The sequence below is a fragment of the Hylobates moloch genome, unplaced genomic scaffold (assembly GCF_009828535.3).
Source record: "Hylobates moloch isolate HMO894 unplaced genomic scaffold, HMol_V3 SCAFFOLD_18, whole genome shotgun sequence".
Taxonomy (NCBI): Eukaryota; Metazoa; Chordata; class Mammalia; order Primates; family Hylobatidae; genus Hylobates; species Hylobates moloch.
In genome coordinates, this window is record NW_026652293.1 from 32358026 (window position 1) to 32378570 (window position 20545).

The 20545-nt window shown below is 42.7% G+C and overlaps 1 protein-coding gene and 1 pseudogene across 2 annotated transcripts in view; one reads left to right on the forward strand and one right to left on the reverse strand.

Moving 5' to 3' along the window:
* ZFYVE9 (zinc finger FYVE-type containing 9) overlaps nucleotides 1-20545 on the forward strand; it is a 211203-nt gene that overhangs the window by 4133 nt on the left and 186525 nt on the right. The gene's annotated exons all lie outside the window — the stretch shown is intronic.
* On the reverse strand, nucleotides 16878-18012 carry LOC116458063 (transformer-2 protein homolog alpha-like; annotated as a pseudogene).

Here is a 20545-nt window from a genome sequence, read left to right on the forward strand (position 1 = left end):
AAAACTCTCAATTTATTACATTTACTTAAGAACTGTTTTCAGAACATAGATTTTTCCTTATAAACTACAGTAGGCTAGAACTAGATTTTATAGCCTGTCAGTCTTTTCTTATAACCTTGGACAAGTTTGTTACCCTCTTTAAGTCTCAATTTTCTTTTCTGTAAAATGCAACTGATAATAGTCACCTTACAGGATTATTGTAAGTATTAAATGATATAATGGGTAAATCAGAGCTATAGTTCAGTCCCATGAGTCCTGGTAAATCCAGACTCTGGAAGTGGAAAATACATTTCTCTGAGTTTTGAAAAAAAGAGCTTGAAAGATTGTTAATTATTTATATAGTTTACTATTAATAAGTAAAATCAGCATGATCCAATTTTGAAGTATTAGAGATTGCTAAATTAAGGAGGAACCAAGGTGTCAGTAGAATTAGTATTTAGTTATGTAGTAGAATACCTTGTACTTTATAATGGTAAAATTTATTTAATAAAATAATTTGAAAAGTGCTGTTTTTACAGGTTGAGCATCCCTAATCCAAAAGTCTAAAATTCGAAATGCTCAAAGGTCCAAAACTTTTTGAGCACTGACATGATCTCACAAGTGGAAAAATTCCACGCCTGATCTCATGTGATGGGTCACAATCAAAACGGTCAAAACTTTGTTTCATGTACAAAATTGTTAAAAATAGTGTATAAAGTTACCTTTAGGCTATGCGTATAAGTATACATGAAACAAATGAATTTTGTGTTTAGACTTGTGTCACAATTCTAATCTGTCCCAAATGCTTCTGTCCCAAATGCTTCTGGTTCCAAGTATTTTAGATAAGAGATACTCAACGCATAAAGTATTTTCTATTTTACAAATTAATTAGTACTTATATTTTTCTTTTAAATTATGGTAAATAGCCCATTTACGGAACTGGAAAAGTTAGAACAGTATTATATATTCACAGAGTTGTGCAAACATCACTGCTGTCTAATTTTAGAACATTTTAATCACTCCAAAAAGAAACTTGTGTCCATGAACAGTCACTCCCAGGATCTCCCTAATCCTCCCAGCCCTAGGCAACCACTAATGTACTTTCTGCCTCTATGGATTTGCCTATCTATTCGGGACATTTCATGTAAGTGGAATCATAGATATATGATTGGTTTCTCTTACTTAGCATAATAGTTTTAGGGTTCAATAGCAAGTGTCAGTACTTCATTTCTTTTTATTGCTGAATAATATTCCATTGTATGGAAATACCACATTTTATTTATTCATCAGTTGGGGCTGTTTCCGCTTTTTGGCTACTATAAATAATGTTGTTGTGAACATTCGTGTGCAAATTATTGTGTGGAAATATGCCTTCATTTCTCTTGGGTATTTATAGGGATGGAATTGCTGGGCCAAATGGTAGCTGTATGTTTAACCTTTTGAGAAACTATCAGATTGTTTTTACAAAGTAGCTGCACCTTTTTACATTCCCACCTGCATTGTATGAAGGTTCCAATTTCTTCAAGTCCTCACCAACACTTGTTCTCTGTTTTTTTTATTATAACCATCCTAATGAGTGTGAAGTGGTAACATAAGGCTCTATTTGCGGTTCGTTAATTTTTTTTTTTTTTCCCAGTAGTGGCGAGGTTTCATTACGTTGGCTAGGCTGGTCTGGAGCTACTAACCTCAGATGATCCACCCACAGCCTCCCAAAGTACTGGGATTACAGGCATGAGCCACCATGCTCCTGGTTAATAACTTTTATTTACAGTCATTAGGTAAATTGTTGAAGCTTTTACTTGCAGATACATTGCCAGATTCTTTGATGATAAGGAATGTTTTTGGCCTGAGGATAAAAGTTGTAGGCCGGGCGCTGTGGCTCACGCCTGTAATCCCAGCACTTTGGGAGGCTGAGGGGGCTGATTGCCTGAGGTCAGGAGTTGGAGACCAGCCTGGCCAATATGGTGAAACTCCGTCTCTCCTGAAAATACAAGGCTATATGGTGGTGGATACCTGTAATCCCAGCTACTTGGGAGGCTGAGACAGGAGAATTGCTTGAACCAGGGAGGCAGAGATTGCAGTGAGCCGAGACTGCACCATTGCACTCCAGCCTGGGCAAGAAGAGCGAAACTCCATCTCAAAAACAAAAAAAAAAGCTGTAAACTTTCTAGTTTCCTGTTTAGTAAACAGTGAACTCTGGTGGATAGAACTGATTAACCACATTGGGTGGTGATAGGAACGGTGGTGTGAGGACTTCAGCTATATAAAAAGCGGTCTTCTATTAATATGAATATTTCTTTCTTTCTTTTTTTAGGACTACAGGTTGCCACCATCCTGGGTAATTTTGTAATTTTATTCGGAGGTTTCACCATGTTGGCCAGGCAGGTGTCGAATGACCTCCCTCCCAAAGTGCTGGGATTAGAGGCAAGAGCCACTGTCCCCCGTCATAATAAGAATTTTTTTTTTTTTTTTTTTGAGACAGACTCGCTCTGTCAATCAGGCTAGAGTGCAGTAGTGTGATCTTGGCTCACTGTAACCTCCGCCTCCCAGTTCAAACAATTCTCCTGACCCAGCCTCTCGAGTAGCTGTTGCTACAGGCGCCTGTCACTATACACTGCTAATTTTTGTATTTTGAGTAGAGATGGGGTTTTGCTGTGTTGGCCAGGCTGATCTCGAACATGTAGAATGACGGTCTAAAACTTGCACTTTGTTTACTCAAACAGTGGTTCCCTGTAGTATTTCCTAACTGGTTTGAAAAAAAGTTTAGAAACATTAGCAAGTAATTATTGCTGACTTTGAACTGTGTCCTAAAAAACCTCATAGGAAGGCTTTAATACCTTGAATGAGTGCTGGGATTATAGACGTGAGCCACCGCGCCTGGGCAATATGAATATTTCTTAAGAAAAGGCAATTGTAATGCCTAAGTTTAGTTTTTCTTTAACTCTACTGAAACGTTTCTAAAAATTTACAGTCTAGTTTCATATTAACATTTCTAGGCAGTCAGGCATGAAAGATTTTAAGAATTGCCGTTACCTCTCAATGATACATAATTTTATATAAATACAAATGTCATTGTCTTGTATGTAGAATATTACCTGATGTTTTCGTTACTCATTCAAGGTATGCCCCGCCACCATGCCTGGCTAAGTTTTGTATTTTTAGTAGAGACGGGGTTTCACCATCTTGGCCAGGCTGGTCTTGAACTCCTGATCTCGTGATCCACCTGCTTTGGCCTCCCAAAGTGCTGGGATTACAGGTGTGAGCCACTGTGCCCAGCCTGTAGTGGTGATTTTGAACTGAAAGACTTGTTCTGGTTTATTATACAATCCTTTAGTTCCTTTGGATGGTATAGTTTCCGTATAAAGTTACAAAAACAGAAGTTCTGGAGCCTTTTTGGTAGGATTAATGAAAAGGTATGCATTTCTGTTTGCAATATAGTTTGGTTCTTTTCTAACCTTTCATGATTAAAGTTTGGTGTTTATCTGTGAGATTTCATTTTATTAAAATGAAGAAAGAGTAAATTGTACATATTTTTATGATTTGTTTCATAGCCCAACAGAGTCTATCTCAAAATTCTCTTTATTAAAATAAACTGGTGTGGTGGCATGTGCCTGTAGTCTCAGTTACTTGGGAGGCTGAGATGGGAAGATTGCCTGAGCCCAGGAGTTCTGGGCTGTAGTGTGCTATGCTGATCAGTGTCTGCACTAAGTTTGGCATCAGTATGGTGACCCTCCTGGGAGGGGTTGACCTCCTGGAAGTGGGAGACCACCAGGTTGCCTAAGGAGGGGTGAACTGGCCCAGGTTGGGAATGGAGCAGCTCAAAACTCCCATGCTGATCAGTGGTGGGATCATGTCTGAGAATAGCCACTGCACTCCAGCCTGGGCAACATAGTGAGACCTCATCTCTAAATAGATAGATACATAGATAGATAGATAGATAGATAGATAGATAGATAGATAGATAGATAGATAGATAGATAGATAGATAGATAGATAGATAGATAGATAGATAGATAGATAAGATAGATTAGATAGATAGATAAGATAGATTAGATAGATAGATAGATAGATAGATAGATAGATAGATAGATAGGGCCAGGCACGGTGGCTCATGCCTGTAATCCCAGCACTTTGGGAGGCCGAGGCGGGTGGATCACGAGGTGAGGAGATCGAGACCATCCTGGCTAACACGGTGAAACCTTGTCTCTACTAAAAAATACAAAAATCAGCCAGGCGCGGTGGCGGGCGCCTGTAGTCCCAACTACTTGGGAGGCTGAGGCAGGAGAATGGCGTGAACCCGGGAGGCGGAGCTTGCAGCGAGCCGAGATCCCGCCACTGCACTCCAGCCTGGGCGAAAGAGCGAGACTCTGTCTCAAAAAAAAAAAAAAAAAAAATTGACTGGGCGTGGCGGTGGACCCCTGTAGTCCCAGTTACTCAGGAGGCTGAGGCAGGAGCATCGCTTGAACCTGGGAACCCGGAGGGGAGGCTGCAGTGAGCCGAGATCGCGCCACTGCACTCCAACCTGGGCAACAGGGGAACATCCTGTCTTAAAAAAAAAAAAAAAAAAGAACAAGCAATGTCAAAATTTTGTAAAAACACCCTGTCAGGATTTATACAAACTTTAGTCTCCATTTTTCATTTTCAGTTGAGCAGGAGAAACAGTTCCTAAAAGGTAATTAAAATAAAACACTGCCAGTTTGAAACTTGAACTTCACAATACATCATGTAGGCCTTTTTGTGATTCTGGTGATAATTGTCTTTTTTTTTTTTTAGTAGTAGTAGCCTAGGTAAATTATTTTTGAAGTTATTGTGAGGTCACTCTTGGAAATTTCTGCTCAGTGTTTAAAAAGCAAGGTTGAGATTCTTTAACCTGGCATACAGCCTTCATGATTTGGTTGCAAGCTGATCTTCCTCACTCCTGTTTTTGCATCCGGTTCTTCCAAGATTCCAGGTTTATGGAGTTTTCCTTGATTCTTTTACCTTGTATTACTTTTTGTGGAATATAAAAGCTTTCCCTATAGTGTGCCATCTTTCTGGTAAGTGTTTCACATATGTTATTTCTAACTCTTACTAAGGATATTATAAGGTCATTGTATTATTATGCATTTTACAGCTGAGGGAACTGAGGCTTGGAGAATTTTATTGCTTTTCCTAAGCTTAAGCCCACATTCATGATTCAGACTTATATATCAAGCTCATATATCTCTGACTAGAAAGTCCACACTTTTTTCATCCTGTGAATCTTTTTTTTTTTTTTTTTTTTTGAGACAGAGTCTCGCTCTGTCGCCCAGGCTGGAGTGCAGTGGCGCAATCTCGGCTCACTGCAGGCTCCGCCTCCCGGGTTCACGCCATTCTCCTGCCTCAGCCTCTCTGAGTAGCTGGGACTACAGGCGCCCGCCACCACACCCGGCTAACTTTTTTTTGTATTTTTAGTAGAGATGGGGTTTCACCGTGGTCTCGATCTCCTGACCTCGTGATCCGCCCGCCTCGGCCTCCCAAAGTGCTGGGATTACAAGTGTGAGCCACCGCGCCCGGCCCATCCTGTGAATCTTGTCATGTGTCTATGTGTGTGTGTATGTGTGTTTTTTCTTTTCTTTTTTTTTTTTTTTTTTTTTTTTTGAGATGGAGTCTCGCTCTGTCATCCATGCTGGAGTGCAGTGGTGTGATCTCGGCTCACTGCAACCTCCGCTTCCCGGGTTCAAGCAATTCTCCTACCTCAGCCTCCTGAGTAGCTGGGACTACAGGCACCCACCACTACACCTGGCTAATTTTTTGTATTTTTAGTAGAGACAGGATTTCACCATGTTGGTCAGGCTGGTCTGGAACTCCTGACTTCAAGTAATCCGCCTGCCTCGGCCTCCCAAAGTGCTGGGATTAGAGACATGAGCCACCGCTCCGGGCCCATCCAGGATTTCTACAGTATGTTCCCTAGGAGCAAGGAAATGTTCTTTAGTCAAATAAGTTTGGGTTTTCAGCTTACTATATCCCTCAGGTAGAAGTTTGCAAATGCACATTAGTATTCTAAAGACTGAAGAATAGAAGAAACTTGTTTAACTTTGTTCAGCTATGTATTACCCCAATTTTTTTTTTGAGATGGAGTTTTGCTTATTACCCAGGCTGGAGTGCAGCGGCACCATCTTGGCTAACTGCAACTTCTGCCTTCCAGGTTCAAACAATTCTCCTGCCCCAGCCTCCTGATTAGCTGGGATTACGGGCATGCACCACCATGTCCGGCTAATTTTTGTATTTTTAGTAGAGATGGGATTTCACCATGTTGGCCAGGCTGATCTCGAACTCCTGACCTCAGGTGATCCACCTGCCTCAGCCTCCCAAAGTACTGGGATTACAGGCATGAGCCACTGTGCCTGGTTATATTACCCAAACTTATTTGGTTGTGGAACCCTTTTTTTCCACGTAGGCCTTAGTAATTAACACCTTTTACTGTTGTAGGTCAACTTTTATCTGTTTTTTAAAGTCTCACCCTCACCATATCCAAGACTTTGAACTCTCAGATGATAGGCCCTGATTACTTCCTGAAGGTGCTCATTCTGCACGTTATTAGACTATTAGCAGTATTATTTCTTTTTATATTCAGCCAAAAATCTAGCTTTTCCTCTAGTGTATATCCTTTTGCTCTTTTACTCTTTAAAATTACACAGAATAAATAATCACTCTTAATATCTAAAGATGACAAGACAGTATCCTGTCTCTCCCAGCATAGTGATTAAATTACAGGCTCTAGAGTCAAACTGTCTGGGTTCAAATTTAATTCTCCTTTCACTTTGTGATCTTGGGCAAGTTAATAACTTCTTTGTGCCTCAGTTTTCTCACCTGTAAAATGGGACTAACAATAATACATCAGTGGGTTAAATGAACAGTTACATGTAAATAGCTAATTACATAGTGTATTGGTTCAGGTCCCCTGGGAAGCAGACATTGAAATGGATGTAGTAGTGCAAGAGGTTTTATGCGATGGAATGCCTATGAAAGGAAATGGGGAGAAAGCAGAATTGGCTAGGGAGAGCCTCAGTCTGTGATGCAGATCTGAAAGCTCAGTCAACCTAACAGGGAACTTCAGAGCACATATTGCCTGTTAGAGGAGTCCTGCATGGGCAGAAATGGCCAGATTTTAGTACACCCACCATGTTTAGTCACTGGCTAGAGCTGCCCAAGGAGAGCATGGTCATGACTGGGAAGCTGAGATCAATTCTGAACATGCTGCAGCTGGAGGCTGTTAGCTAACCAAACTTCTTGGACCTGAATGGCAATTCTTTTTTGAAGGAAGATCCAAGTGATTGCTACAGTCCATTTCTCATGATGCACAGATCCATATCTTCACAGTTTCTGAGAGCAGCTCCTCCAAGGGAGGAAATGTAGAAAGAGATTAGTGAGACAGGCCTCAGGCTCATCACCGTAGCTGGTCTCAGAGCCACAAGGTTCTAGAGCCATCTCCACTATGTAGTCTAAATTGCCCTTGCCCTCAACTATCATTTCTGCTGGTGTTGGTTGTTTACCTAGTGGTTTGACCCAAACCCTCATTTCTGAGGAGTCTGAGACTGGAGTGGTTGCATTTGTCCATTCATAGTCACTACTGGGCAGGGAGTATTAAGTGGTATTCTAGGGAATCATCTGAGTCCCACACATATTCCTTCTTGTTCCCTTTGTGTAACAGCAGCCCTACTTCCTCCTGAGGATGAGGGTTAATTAATCTTGCCAAGATGGGCATTCGTCTTACTGCTTTCTAGTCCTTGGACACAAGGAATACTCAATATTCAGGCTGCAGCTGTAAATTGTAGTTCACTGTGACCTTTCATGTGTCTCCTGGCAAAAGTGTGCCCGCTTTGGGTACCAGGACTTCTAACTCCACAGAGCCCCACATTGCAGAGATGGGAAGCACAAAGTAGATCATTGGGAATGATGGCAAGTAGGGGCTATTTCCCTTTCCACTTCTTGGTTCTCAGACCCATGTATTCTTACTGGGATCCTAGCTCTAAATCAGTGCATGTACTGCATACAAGAGGATAGCACACCGTTTTTGTCTCTGAGCTAGTACATTGGCTGTGCCTTCAGCAGACCATTCCAATACTCTCTAAGACTGGTCCTTTTGTATGGAGCTGTTATGGATATAACTGCTGGAGCTTATGGTTATGGGCCTACTGCCACAAATCTTTCACTGTGAAGTGATTCCCTTGGCTGGATTCCATGTCTGTTGATTAAGTGCCGTATAAGTCCATATTTAGTGATACTGGCTAGGTCTCTGGACAGGAAAGGCAAACCCATACCTGGAATAAGCGTCTAATCCTGTGAAGATCAATCACTGGCCCATCCAAGATGGAAGAGGCACAGTGTAGTCAGCTTGCCACTTAATAGTCTGTTGGTCTGCCTGAGGCATAATGCTATATGGGGGCTTGTTTTTGGTCTTTGTTGCTCATAGGTTGGATGTTCAGAGTTGGCCTTGGTAAATGGGAGTCCATGTCTCCTTCTCTGCTTCCATCTCAATTTCTGCCACAGTGACCTCTCCATTTATGTCCCCATCTTGCCACTTCTGGGTGACTTTTGGTCAGCTAGTTGAGTCATTTTGTCTCCTTGGCTGTTCATTGGCTCTTCTGTATTGGATACTTTCTGGTGGGCATTAACACATGAAACAAAGATTTTCATACTTTCCACCCACTCCCATATGTTCATTCATTTGCCTCCACCCATACCTCTTGCCTTTGTCCTTCTTAAAGGCCTCTAACCAGTTGGCCAGTCTACTTGCCATTGCCTGTGAGTCTATATATTCTCACCCCAGGCCACTTTTCTTTCTGCATAAAATTCATAACCAAGTGCACGACTCAAAGCTCTGTCTGTTAAGAAGATTTTCCCTTTTCATTGTCAAGGTCACCCCTAAGTGTGGCTATAATGAACTCCGTTGTTTTTTTCAGCTTGCATTCACATACTGAGCTGACCTACTTATAAGCAAAACTTTGGCTTTTTTCTCCTTCTTAAATTGGTCTTATAGGATACCCCAAACAGCTATAAATGTGAGCTGAGGAAATGGTGCTGGTATGGTGAGTGCCAGGGAAGTCTTGGCTGCCTGCTTATAGCAGTCTCCTTGTGCCTTTTGGTTCTGTTTCATTTTGATCCTTGATGTGCCATTCCTATCTTATAATGTATTGCTGCTATGCTCACCTGGCTTTATGACCTGGCGAGTCCTAGTGAATGCAGATCATTATGGAAAGTCTGGACACATGGTGCCCAGTGATGAAGCATTGTATCTCTTAATAGGACACAGTTGCACACCAGGAGCTGTTTTTCTAATAGCATGGCCTTCCTGCAGAACTCTAGGGGCCTGCATTTTGATTCTCTTCCTTGCTATAAACGCTACACTGCATCTTTTCTCACCATTGGTACCTCCAACAGCATAGAGATTGCTTGCGCTACAGCCTGGACTTGCTGCAGAGTTGTTGCCCCTACTCAGTACTGGCAGCCTTTCATGTCAACCAGTATATGGGCCACAGCAGTATTCCTGGGTATAGAATGTGTTACTTCTAGAATCTGAAGGAGCCTACCAGACATTGTGCTTCCTTTTTTGTAGTCGGGGATGCAAGATGCAGCAATTTGTCTTTTGCTTTGGAGGGGATGTGTTGGCATGATTGCCACCACTGAACTCTTAAAACTTCGCTGAAATGGTAGATCCCTGAATATTTGTAGGGTTTTTCTTTACTCTCTTTGGAACACATGTACCTCACCAAGTCTTTCAGTATGTTAGCCACCTCTTGCGCATCTTGCAAGATCAGCATGTATCACTGACGTAGTGGATCTATATGCTGTTCTGAGTCTAGATCTCTGCAGACTGTATTATGATAGAGTAGAGTTAACATAGCCCCTAAGCAAAACCATGAATGCATTTTATTGTTTGTTCATTGTGAAAGTGAACTGCTTCTGATCCTCTTTTCTGATTAGGATAGAAAGGAACTTACTTGCCATATAAATGGCTGCATGCCGTGTACCCAAGGCTATATTTATCTGCTGCAACAAACATACTACATCTAGCATGGCAATGTGGTCATGGCTGCTACTTGTTTGAGCTTGTGGTAGATCCAACTGGTTCCTGCAGGGGCCAGACTTTTGAATTACATGGATATATTTAGGGACTACTGCCCTTGAATCTTTGAGATCCTTAAAGGTGACACTAATCATTGCCATCCCCTTTACCTCTGCCCCCTACACAATTTTGGTTTTGATTTACACCCAGGGGATGGAGAGCTATTTTCAGAAGGTTTCACTTGGCCGTTCTGTGTCTGTTAGCTCTTATTCCTCAGGTCAAAGACCCGGGGTGGGAGTTACCCCAGCTGCCAAGTATGCCAATCCCATTTATACATTGAGGGACTGGGGAAGTGACTGCTGGGTAGGTCTGTGGACCAGTAGACCCATTAAAAGATAGACTTTGGCCAGGACTCCATTTATTACTTGGTTCCTGTATTTCTACTGCTATAATAGGGCCACAATGATGCTCCATGTTTCTGTATACCACCATCAAGTCAGACTCTGTGACCCATAGTCTTTGAAATGTCTGGGTATTTTCCTTTCCCCACTTTATAGTTGCCTGAGTAAATGGCCATAGGTTCCTTTCGGGATGGACTTGGGAATAATTTTACATATATATATGAGTTTAGATCTGAAAACTGGCTCAGGTCCAGGAACTGGGAAAGGCATGGTAGGTTTTTATTGGTGTAATCACCCTCAGCCTCCTGCTTATCCAATTCTTGCCTTGTTTTGATTGTATATATTAAGCAGCACTGATTTTGACTACCTGTCTGTTTTTTTCCTTATGGCACCATATTCTCTTTTTTTTTTTTTTTTTTTTTTGAGATGGAGTCTCTGTTGCCCAGGCTGTAGTGCAGTGGTGTGGTCTCAGCTCACTGCAACCTCCACCTCCCGTGTTCAAGTGATTCTCCTGTCTCAGCCTCCCTGGTAGTTGGGATGACAGGTGCCCACCACCACACCCGGCTAATTTTTGTATTTTTAGTAGAGACGGGGGTTTTCACTATGTTGGCCAGGCTGGTCTTGAACTCCTGACCTTAGTGATCCACCCACCTCAGCCTCCCAGATTGTGCTGGGATTACAGGAATGAGCCACAGTGCCCAGCCTGCACCGTATTCTCTTAACTATCTCCACAGCTCCCTGAAAGTTAAGTCTTATTGGCTGTCTTTCTGCATGAATCATAATGGTAAGAGTTTACTAGCTTCTGGTGTTTAAGTGCCACCACCTGGCCCCTATTGCTAACAATGAGCCTTTCCTTTAGAGGAGCGCCACCACTGAACTTAGTGATACTGGTGCCTCTCTCCCCAGTATATTCCTGATGGCTTTGATGAATGGTCTTCTCTCCTCACATGGTATACACAACTCTATCATACCCACTTTCCTGAGCCTTTTAATCCTGTCCTCTGCTCTCTGCTATGTCAATTCAGTCATTTCAGCCTGACTTAGGTTGGGCCATCATTTTCTCCAGGCTGCTAGGAGCCACCCTGACAGCAAGTTTATACCATCTCCCAGGTCCCTGCCACAGTGTTAATTCTCATATCCTGAGACAGCCCCTTTCTCAACCAGTAAACTTGACCTTAGTCAGTCTAATGTTCCTGCTTGCTTGATTAAGCACCTTGAAAATCTAGCACTGTGGTTTTTGCCAGTCCTGCTGGTACCCTGGCTAATTCTTGCCATTCTTTTGGGGATTATAGTCCCTGTTCTCCTTTATGAGGTCCAAGATGTCCTTGGCAGGGTTAGCACTAGCTATTATCATGGCATCTAGGAATCCAGATAGGGACAGATCCTGAGGGAGCCCCTGTGTTGCCTTGCAGATGACAGACCTCTGAAGTGTGCTTCTGCACAGCAGGGAGTGCTAACTCATCCCTGAAGACTCAGAGTTCAAAGGATTTGGAAATGACAATCTTTGGGGGCAGCCATCTATCTCTAACCTGTCTATCAGGCCTCTATGTTTTCCAAATCAGGATCCTGACCTTGGCATAACAAACCTGCCTTGGCTGAGCATTCAGCCACCGTGAAGCAGTGGTCTGTAGCCATCCTGAGTTTGTTCTTCATCTTTTACTGCCTCCCTTCGTAGGTGATAAGGACCTGTTTGTCAGCTACCAAAGAGCCCTCTGACCTTCACGCTTAGTTTTCAGTTGTTTGTTAGCTGCCCTTTCTAGGGAGCCTGGGCAATCTAACAGCTAGCCAACTTTATTGTTCTTGTTTTTTTTTTGTTTGTTTTTTTTTTTGAGACTGAGTCACCCAGGTTGGAGTGCAGTGGCGTGATCTCGGCTCACTGTAAGCTCTGCCTCCCAGGTTCACGCCATTCTCCTGCCTCAGCCTCTCGAGCAGCTGGGACTACAGGCGCCTGCCACCATGCTCGGCTAATTTTTTGTATTTTCAGTAGAGACGGGGTTTCACCATGTTGGCCAGGATGGTCTCGATCTCCTGACCTCATGATCCGCCCGCCTCAGCCTCCCAAAGTGCTGGGATTACAGGCGTGAGCCACTGCGCCCGGCTATTCTTGTATGTTTTATGTTCCCCTTCCCAAATATCTGAATCTTTACACCAGTTTGAGTGTTCCTCTCTGGGAACATTCTCCCAAGTCATAACTTGTGTGTTAACACTTGGGCCACCAGCTTGTGCCAGGGCCTATCATGCCTCACGTACCACCTGGGATGAGAGCTTCATTGTCAGTTGGGCAGTAAGTTATCTAGTTCCTAAGCCCCATCTTACCTCCTTTCTCAGTCAATTTCTAGTACCAGCTGTGCCAGTTTGAATCCTTCAGGAAGCAGCTGCTGAGACAGGACTATAAGAGATATATGAAGTAGGAGAGGACTTCTGCGAAAGGAAAGGGGGAGGAGGCACAATTGTCAGGGAGAGTCTCAGAGTGCGATGCAGGTCTGACAGAGTCTCAGACAACACAGTGAAGAGTCGAACAAAAATTGTTCATTAAAGGAGTCCTGCATTGGACAGAAATGGCCAGGCCTTAGTGCCTATGTTATGAGCAGTCATTGGGTGGGCCTGCCCAGGAAGAGTGTGACTTCAGCTTGAAAGCTGGGCATCCTGAAGGGACTGCAGTAGGAGGCTGTCGGCTAACTGTGCACCTAGAAGCTTATTGGAAAGTTATTTCTTAAAGGTTGATATAAGCGACATACCTCCATGGCTGCCACATGTAATAAGCAAATGTTAGGTATTATTGTTAGGATGATTTTGATGACATTTTTCTTTTTCTTTTTTTTTTTTTTTTGAGATGGAGTCTTGCTCTGTCACCCAGGCTGGAGTGCAGTGGCGCGATCTCAGCTCGCTGCAACCTCCGCCTCCCAGGTTCACGCCGTTCTCCTGCCTCAGCCTCCCGGGTAGCTGGGACTACAGGCGCCCGCCACCATGCCCGGCTATTTTTTTTGTATTTTTAGTAGAGTCGGGTTTCTTTTCTTTTTTTTTCTTTTGTAGAAATTACTTTTATGTTAAAATATTCCTTAATAAGCTAGCAATTATTTATTTGGAGGAGCGTCCAGAAAACAGGTTCATGACTGAATTATCGTTGTCCTTGATTATAGAGATTCATGAATTACACACATAACACTGTTCTCTGGAGTAGCTGTGAAGCTCTACGAGGCTGTGAGGTTGGAGGTGCTTCTCCCTGCCTGTTAAGCTGCTCCCATCACATCACGATAGGATGGATTTTATTTTTCTCTTTTCAATTAAATCTTTACAACAGTTCGAATGCTCTTTCCAGAATGCATCAGTTCAAAGACTTTGTTGATTTCATCAAAAGACAGATTGTGAGTCACAAATTCATCAACATTATCTTTTTGGACATATATTCAGACACCAACTTTGGGACACTTTCTACACTCTTCCATCCTCCAAAGGCAGTGCCTTTCCATGTGCGACCTGTTACCAGCTGGAATGGACGAGTGGCAATTTCTTCACCTGAAGCAGCTACTCCAACCACCACGCTGACACCCCAGCCCTTGTGACACGCCTCATGTGCTGCTCTCATGACCTTCACATTACCAATACATTCAAAGGAATAGTCCATAGAGTCGGAGTTTCACCGTGTTAGCCAGGATGGTGTTGATCTCCTGACCTCGTGATCCGCCTGCGTCAGCCTCCCGCAGTGCTGGGATTACAGGCGTGAGCCACCGTGCCCGGCCTTGGTAACATTTTTCTAAGTTGCTTTGATTCTTTATGAATAAAAACCTTTTAGACATTTTTCTTATTTTCTCTTGAATATGTTTTTGTTTGTTAATATGTAATATTAACTGAAATTGAAAACAATATTTCAGTGTGGTCTGGCACATAGTAGGTGTCCAGGGAATGTTGGTTGAAATGAACCATGCAGTTGATCAGTATAGCATAGAACATTATAATCCCCACTCTCCTTATTCTGGACATTTTCTAGCGCAGTTTGAGATTGCATTAGCCTGTTTCCTGATGACTTTTTCTATGACAGACAATTCAGTAGTTTGGGTCTTTTTATTTTATTTTTTCAAATAAATTAACTTTTATTTGAAAGGAGACTACTTTTCCCCACATGTATCTTCTGAGGATTCTATACTATATGATAACCTGCTTATCCATAGTTCCAATACCAAAATTTCTAACAGCAAATTATATAGTTGCTCTAGGTAATAAATAAGGGTTGTCCTTCACTGATTAAGGGAATACTTAAACTTCAATAAATTTAACAAAGAAATCACACTTTAGTTTTTAAGTTTTGACAGATGTATTTTATTTTTTTTGGAGACAGAGTCTTGCTCTATCACCCAGGCTGGAGCAGTGGCGCGATCTCAGCTCACTGCAACCTCCGCCTCCCGGGTTCAAGCGATTCTCCTGCCTCAGCCTCTTGAATAGCTGGGACAGCAGGCAGGCACTACCACGCCCTGCTAATTTTTTGTATTTTTAGTAGAGACAGAGTTTTGCCATGTTGCCCAGGCTGGTCTTGAACTCTTGAGCCCAGGTAGTCTGCCTGCCTCAGCCTCCCAAAGTGCTAGGATTACCAGTGTGAGCCACCGTGCCTAGCCAAAGTTTTAACAGATGTATTTTAAATACATGTTTCATAGGAGTCTGCAAGCTTTTTATCTCTAAAAAATGACTTAATTTTTAGGGCTCAAAAATTCCATTCTTCAAAAGAAATGTCCAAGTGTTTTCTTTTATAGCTTCAAACTTTCTGCACTTAACTGCTTGACTGTTCCATGCCACCCCAAACATGACATGACTGAACTACTTTATGTGTTACTGTCTTCCTCAAAAGAAAGTTTAAAAAGGAGTTATTCATAAATGCAGATCTCTAATACAATATCTAACACAAAAGAAGCTTTAAAAAGATAATTTCTTATTTGATTAGCTAGGAGTTTATGTTAGTAAAAGCAAAAAAAAAATTTACGGAGTATAACACTAGGGTTGCTTTTATACTCAAGATGGTTTTGTTTTTTTTTGTTTTTTTTTTTTAATAAATTACCCAGGCTCAGGTATTTCTTTTTTTTTTTTTTTTGCACACAAAACAATAAACATTTTCTAAAAGTACATACAAACAAAAAGATGCATATCAAACATATTAGGAAGGTTGCCCATGGGAAGACGGGGAATAGAAATGGGGGGTGGGAATTAAAGAAAATAAATGAGAGAGAGACTTTGTATGGATCAATGATAATAACTCAATCCTCTATTTGACAAAGAAGAAGGAGAAGGAAGAGGAAGAAAAAGAAAGTGGGATAAAGGATCAGAAAGGGAGGGAAATAGAAAAAATTGGAGTACGACTCCAGGGTAGACCTGTTTTGTTGTCGCTTGGTTGGTTGGTTGGTTTGTCAGTTGTATTTTTCATATGTTTCACCATGTTGGCTAGGCTGGTCTCGAACTCCTAGCCTCAAGTGATCAACCTGCCTCGGCCTCCCAGAGTACTGGGACTACAGGCGTGAGCCACCACGTCCAGCCCCCACATTGCTTCTGGCCTCTGTGGTAGACCTCCCAGAGGAGGCGGCTGGGCAGAGGCGCTCCCCACATCCCAGACGGGGCGGCCAGGCAGAGGTGCTCCTCACTTCCCAGACGGGGCGGCCAGACAGAGGCGCTCCTCACTTCCCAGACGGGGCGGCGGCCGGGCAGAGTCGCTCCTCACATCCCAGACGATGGGCTGCCAGGCAGAGACGTTCCTCACTTCCTAGACGGGGTGGCGGCTGGGCAGAGGCTCTCCTCACCTCCCAGGGCTCTCCTCACCTCCCAGGGCGGCCGGGCAGAGGAGCTCCTCATAACCCACACGATGGGCGGCCAGGCAGAGACGCTCCCCACCTCCCAGACGGGGCGGCGGCCGGGCAGAGGCTGCAATCCCAGCACCCTGGGAGGGCAAGGCAGGCGGCTGGGAGGCGGAAGCTGCAGCGAGCCAAGACCACGCCACCGCAGTCCAGCCCGGGCAACACCGAGCACCGAGTGAGCGGGCCTCTGTCTGCAGTCCCAGCACCTCGGGAGGCCGAGGCGGGCAGACCATTCGAGGTCAGGAGCTGGAGACCAGCCTGGCCGACATGGCGAAACTGCACCTCCAGCCAAAGGAGAAAAACCAGGGAGGGGTGGTGGCGCGCGCCGGCAATCCCAGGCAACCCGCAGGCCCGGGCAGGAGAATCATGGGAGCCTGCAGCGAGCCGAGTGTACTGCAGCCTGGGCCACAGAGGGAAGAAAAGAAAGCGAGGAAGGAAGGAAGGATACTCAAGATGTTTACTCAAAATGACAACAATTACATCTTTAGGAGTATAATGTAGATACTAAATAAACCAAAAATTTTTTTTCTTAAAGACTAGGAAGAATCAGAAGCTTGGGGACATCCAGAATTAAAAAAAGGAGAGAAAAAAGAAAATAAAGAGGAAAAAAAGTCCTTCATTGCAACCATTTCATTATCAATAGTGTCTTGGGCTGTAGGAATGAGATCTGTATCGACTATAATAAGGAGAAAGTGATCATCTTCTGTACTGGTAATCATAGTCTTCATATCTGTCATATCCACGATCATATCCTCTATGATAGTAAGAATCTCGACGTCTGTGACCACCTCCACTGCCGCCTTTACCACCACCTCTGCCACCACCACTATGAGTTGTTCTGCCCATATAGATGCCTGGTGTAGGTGTGTGCATTCTCTTGGTAATAGAAAAATCCACCCGAATTTCTTCTGTCATCCAGCTCCTTTCTATTTGCCCTTACCATAGCCTCCTTTGAGTCATCTATTCCCTCAAAATACACAAAAGCAAATCCTTGAGATCGCCCAGTTTGCTGATTGTAAACCACATTGGCACCATTCAAAGTTCCATATCGAGAACATACTTCACGAAGATCTCTGTCTGTTGTGTACAAACTAAGGCCAAACACTCTAAGGCAAGTGTTGGGGTCTGGATTTGCCCTTCTGCCGGTATGTCTTCTCCGGTTAGACATTGGAGAATGACTTCGGCTCCTTCGCTGTCAGTATTCTGGTATATATGAGCTACTTCGTCTCCTGTGAGAGTGGGATCTGGATCGAGAGTGGGATCTGGATCAAGTGTGTAATGTTGATGAGAATGCCTCCTTGACATTTTGATCTTGATCGAGAATGGGATTCAGAGTGTTTGGAAACTCTTGAAGGACTACAAGATCCTGATCATCTCTCCAATTTTACACGAGCAGGAGTTCCTGTTGGAGATTTTGACTGAGAGTGAAGACTCATTTACTTAGGACCCATTTATTCTTCCAGATTATTTTAATTCTACTTCACTTTTGCTTTCTACTTCTCTTCATTCTTGAGTTTTTCACTTTTTGTACTTTGTGTATTCTTCCCCAATTCAAACAATTCAAAATAGCCTTAAAAAAATTCAAGTGCTTCTATCTGACCAATCTTCTGTTCAGTTTTTTCCCCCATTCAATTTTAACTTTCTGATCCTTAATACTTTCCATTAGCCTTCTTTTATCTTGATTTATCTTCAACATTCTTAGAAAAAACTCTTCAGTTTCTTCATGAACATTAACTATGCCCTTGAAGTTGTTCTCCTCTACATCACTCATGTTTATGAGGTGCTCCCCAGAATTAAATATGAGACAAGTCTTGGCTTGAGGGCCAACGGCCTAATCAACCTGCCGACCAAACTGTGGGAGAGAGGAAAGAGTTGGCAACAATGGCCGCTCCACTCCACTCCCACTCGGTTGCAGGCTCCAGCAAAATGGTGCTGACCTATTTTATTTTTATTTATTAATTTTCTTTTAGTTTAGGTCTATTAGAGATGATTTAGTTTAGTATTCTAATATTCTAATTTGGTTAGATCTTTCGAATACAGATTCTTTGATCCAGCAGATTCAGCTGTCATAATTTTCTTTATACCCATCACATATTTCATTATTGTGCCATAAATGGCCACATCCAAATCATTAATACAAATGTTAAACAGGACCAGGCGTGGTGGCTCACATCTGTAATCCCAGGACTTTGGGAGGATCACTTGAGCCCAGCAGTTTAAGACCAGTGTGGGCAACATAGTGAGACCTCATCTAAATTATTAAAAAAAAAAAAAATGTTAAATAGGATAAGACCAAGAATCAAGCTCTAGGCCACGCCATTGGTGATGTGCCTTCAGATGGATAGATATTTATGGTCAACACTATTCACCCTGTTAAAAATTGACCATATTGAATATGACCCAAATTTCTACTTTTTTTTTTTTTTTAAAGACAGGGTCTCACTGTTGCCCAAGCTAGAGTGTAGTGGCTCAATCACTGCTCACTGCAACCCCTGCCTCCTAGGCTCAAGCCATCTTCCCACCTTGGTCTCCCCAGTAGCTGGGACTATAGATGTGCACCACCACACCTAGCTAATTTTTTTTTTGTAGAGACAGGTTTTCACCATGTTGCCCAGACTGAATTTGTACATTTATTGCTTAAAAGACAATGAGTATATATCTTTTTTTTTTTTTTTTTAAAGATGGGGTCTCATTCCGTAGCCCAGGCTGGAGTGCAGTGGCATGATCTCAGCTCACTGCAACCTCCGCCTCCCAGGTTCAAGTGATTCTCCTGCCTCAGCTTCCTGAGTAGCTGGGATTACAGGCATGCACCACCATGTCCAGCTAATTTTTGTATTTTTAGTAGAGACGGGGTTTTAACACGTTGGCCAGGCTGGTCTTGAACTCCTCACCTCAAGTAATCCACCTGCCTCGGACTCCCAAAGTGTTGGGATTACAGGCATGAGCCACTGCGCCAAGCCGACAATGAGTATATATCTTTATACATCTATCTATCTGTCTATCTGTTTGCACTGAGCCGACAATGAGTATATATCTTTATACATCTGTCTGTCTGTCTGCGCCCAGTTGACAATGAGTATATATCTTTGTCCATCCATCCGTCCATCCATCCATCCATCATTTGCAGACATGCACTAGACTAAGGCTAACAAAGCATTGAGGCAGAAAAGGAAATGAAGCTATTTGGTTATAGATGATTGCTGTTTTCCTTTCTAAGTAAGCGCTTGCTTTTGGCTTTTATCTGCCAGTAATCAGCTGGGTGATCTTGGAAAAGTGACTCAGCCTTTCAGGATTTGAGATTCTTAGCAGTAAAATAATATGATTGGGAAGTTTGTAGAGACAAAGCTGTGAGGAAGGGGAAATGGGGAATCACTGTTTAATAGGTAGAGAGTTTCAGTTTGGGAAGATGAAAAATTTCTGAAGATGGATGGAGGTAATGGTTGCACAACTGTGTGGACATATTTAATGCCACCAAATTGCACCCTTTTAAAAATAGCTAAAATGGTAAATATGTATATTTTACCACAATAAAAAAAGAAATCCAGAAAATAAATTAAGAGTAGGCTGGCATTGAACAATAGTAACAATAATGTTAAGGAACCCCACTGTCTGTCTTATTTTTAATTATATAAATATAATAAAAAACTCATATCAGGCTTAATGGTGAAATACTGAGAGAATTTTTATTAAAGTCAGAAACAAAAGAAAATGTCCACCTTCACCATTTTCAGAGGAACTGTCAGTGTAATTAGACAAGAAAGAAAGAGATCATTAGAAAAAGGCAAGTGGTTTGGTGGCGGGGCCTCACTGAGATCTTTCAATATGAATTAGAGAAACGGAAGGGGAAGGATAATGGGACCCCTGAACAGTCTGTGAGGGAGTGTTGTGTGTGTACATGCATGTGTATGTATAAAAGGGAACAGAATAAATCAGTTGAGACCTGGGGGAAAATATGATTGAATTAGATGGCCTGTAGAATCACCATTGAGAATAGGTAAATGGGAGATAGAAGGCAAGTTTATGGGATGTGTGTATCTGAACTTTTCTATATGCTGCTTCAATCAGAGCACTTTTCTGTGAGCTCCTATTGGGATTCTGCTGTTAATAGAGGTTTTGCTGTTAAGAGTTTAGAACCATTGGCTTAGAACTCTGAATTCTTCTGACAGAAAAGTTTACTATTTCAGGTTCAATTCAATAGTTAGTGATCGGCATAGTTCCTAGAACATGGCAAAGTGATTGCAATTGTCAGAACAATCATTGAAGAGATGGGCATATAAATAATAACAGCAAATTTGTCTTCTAGA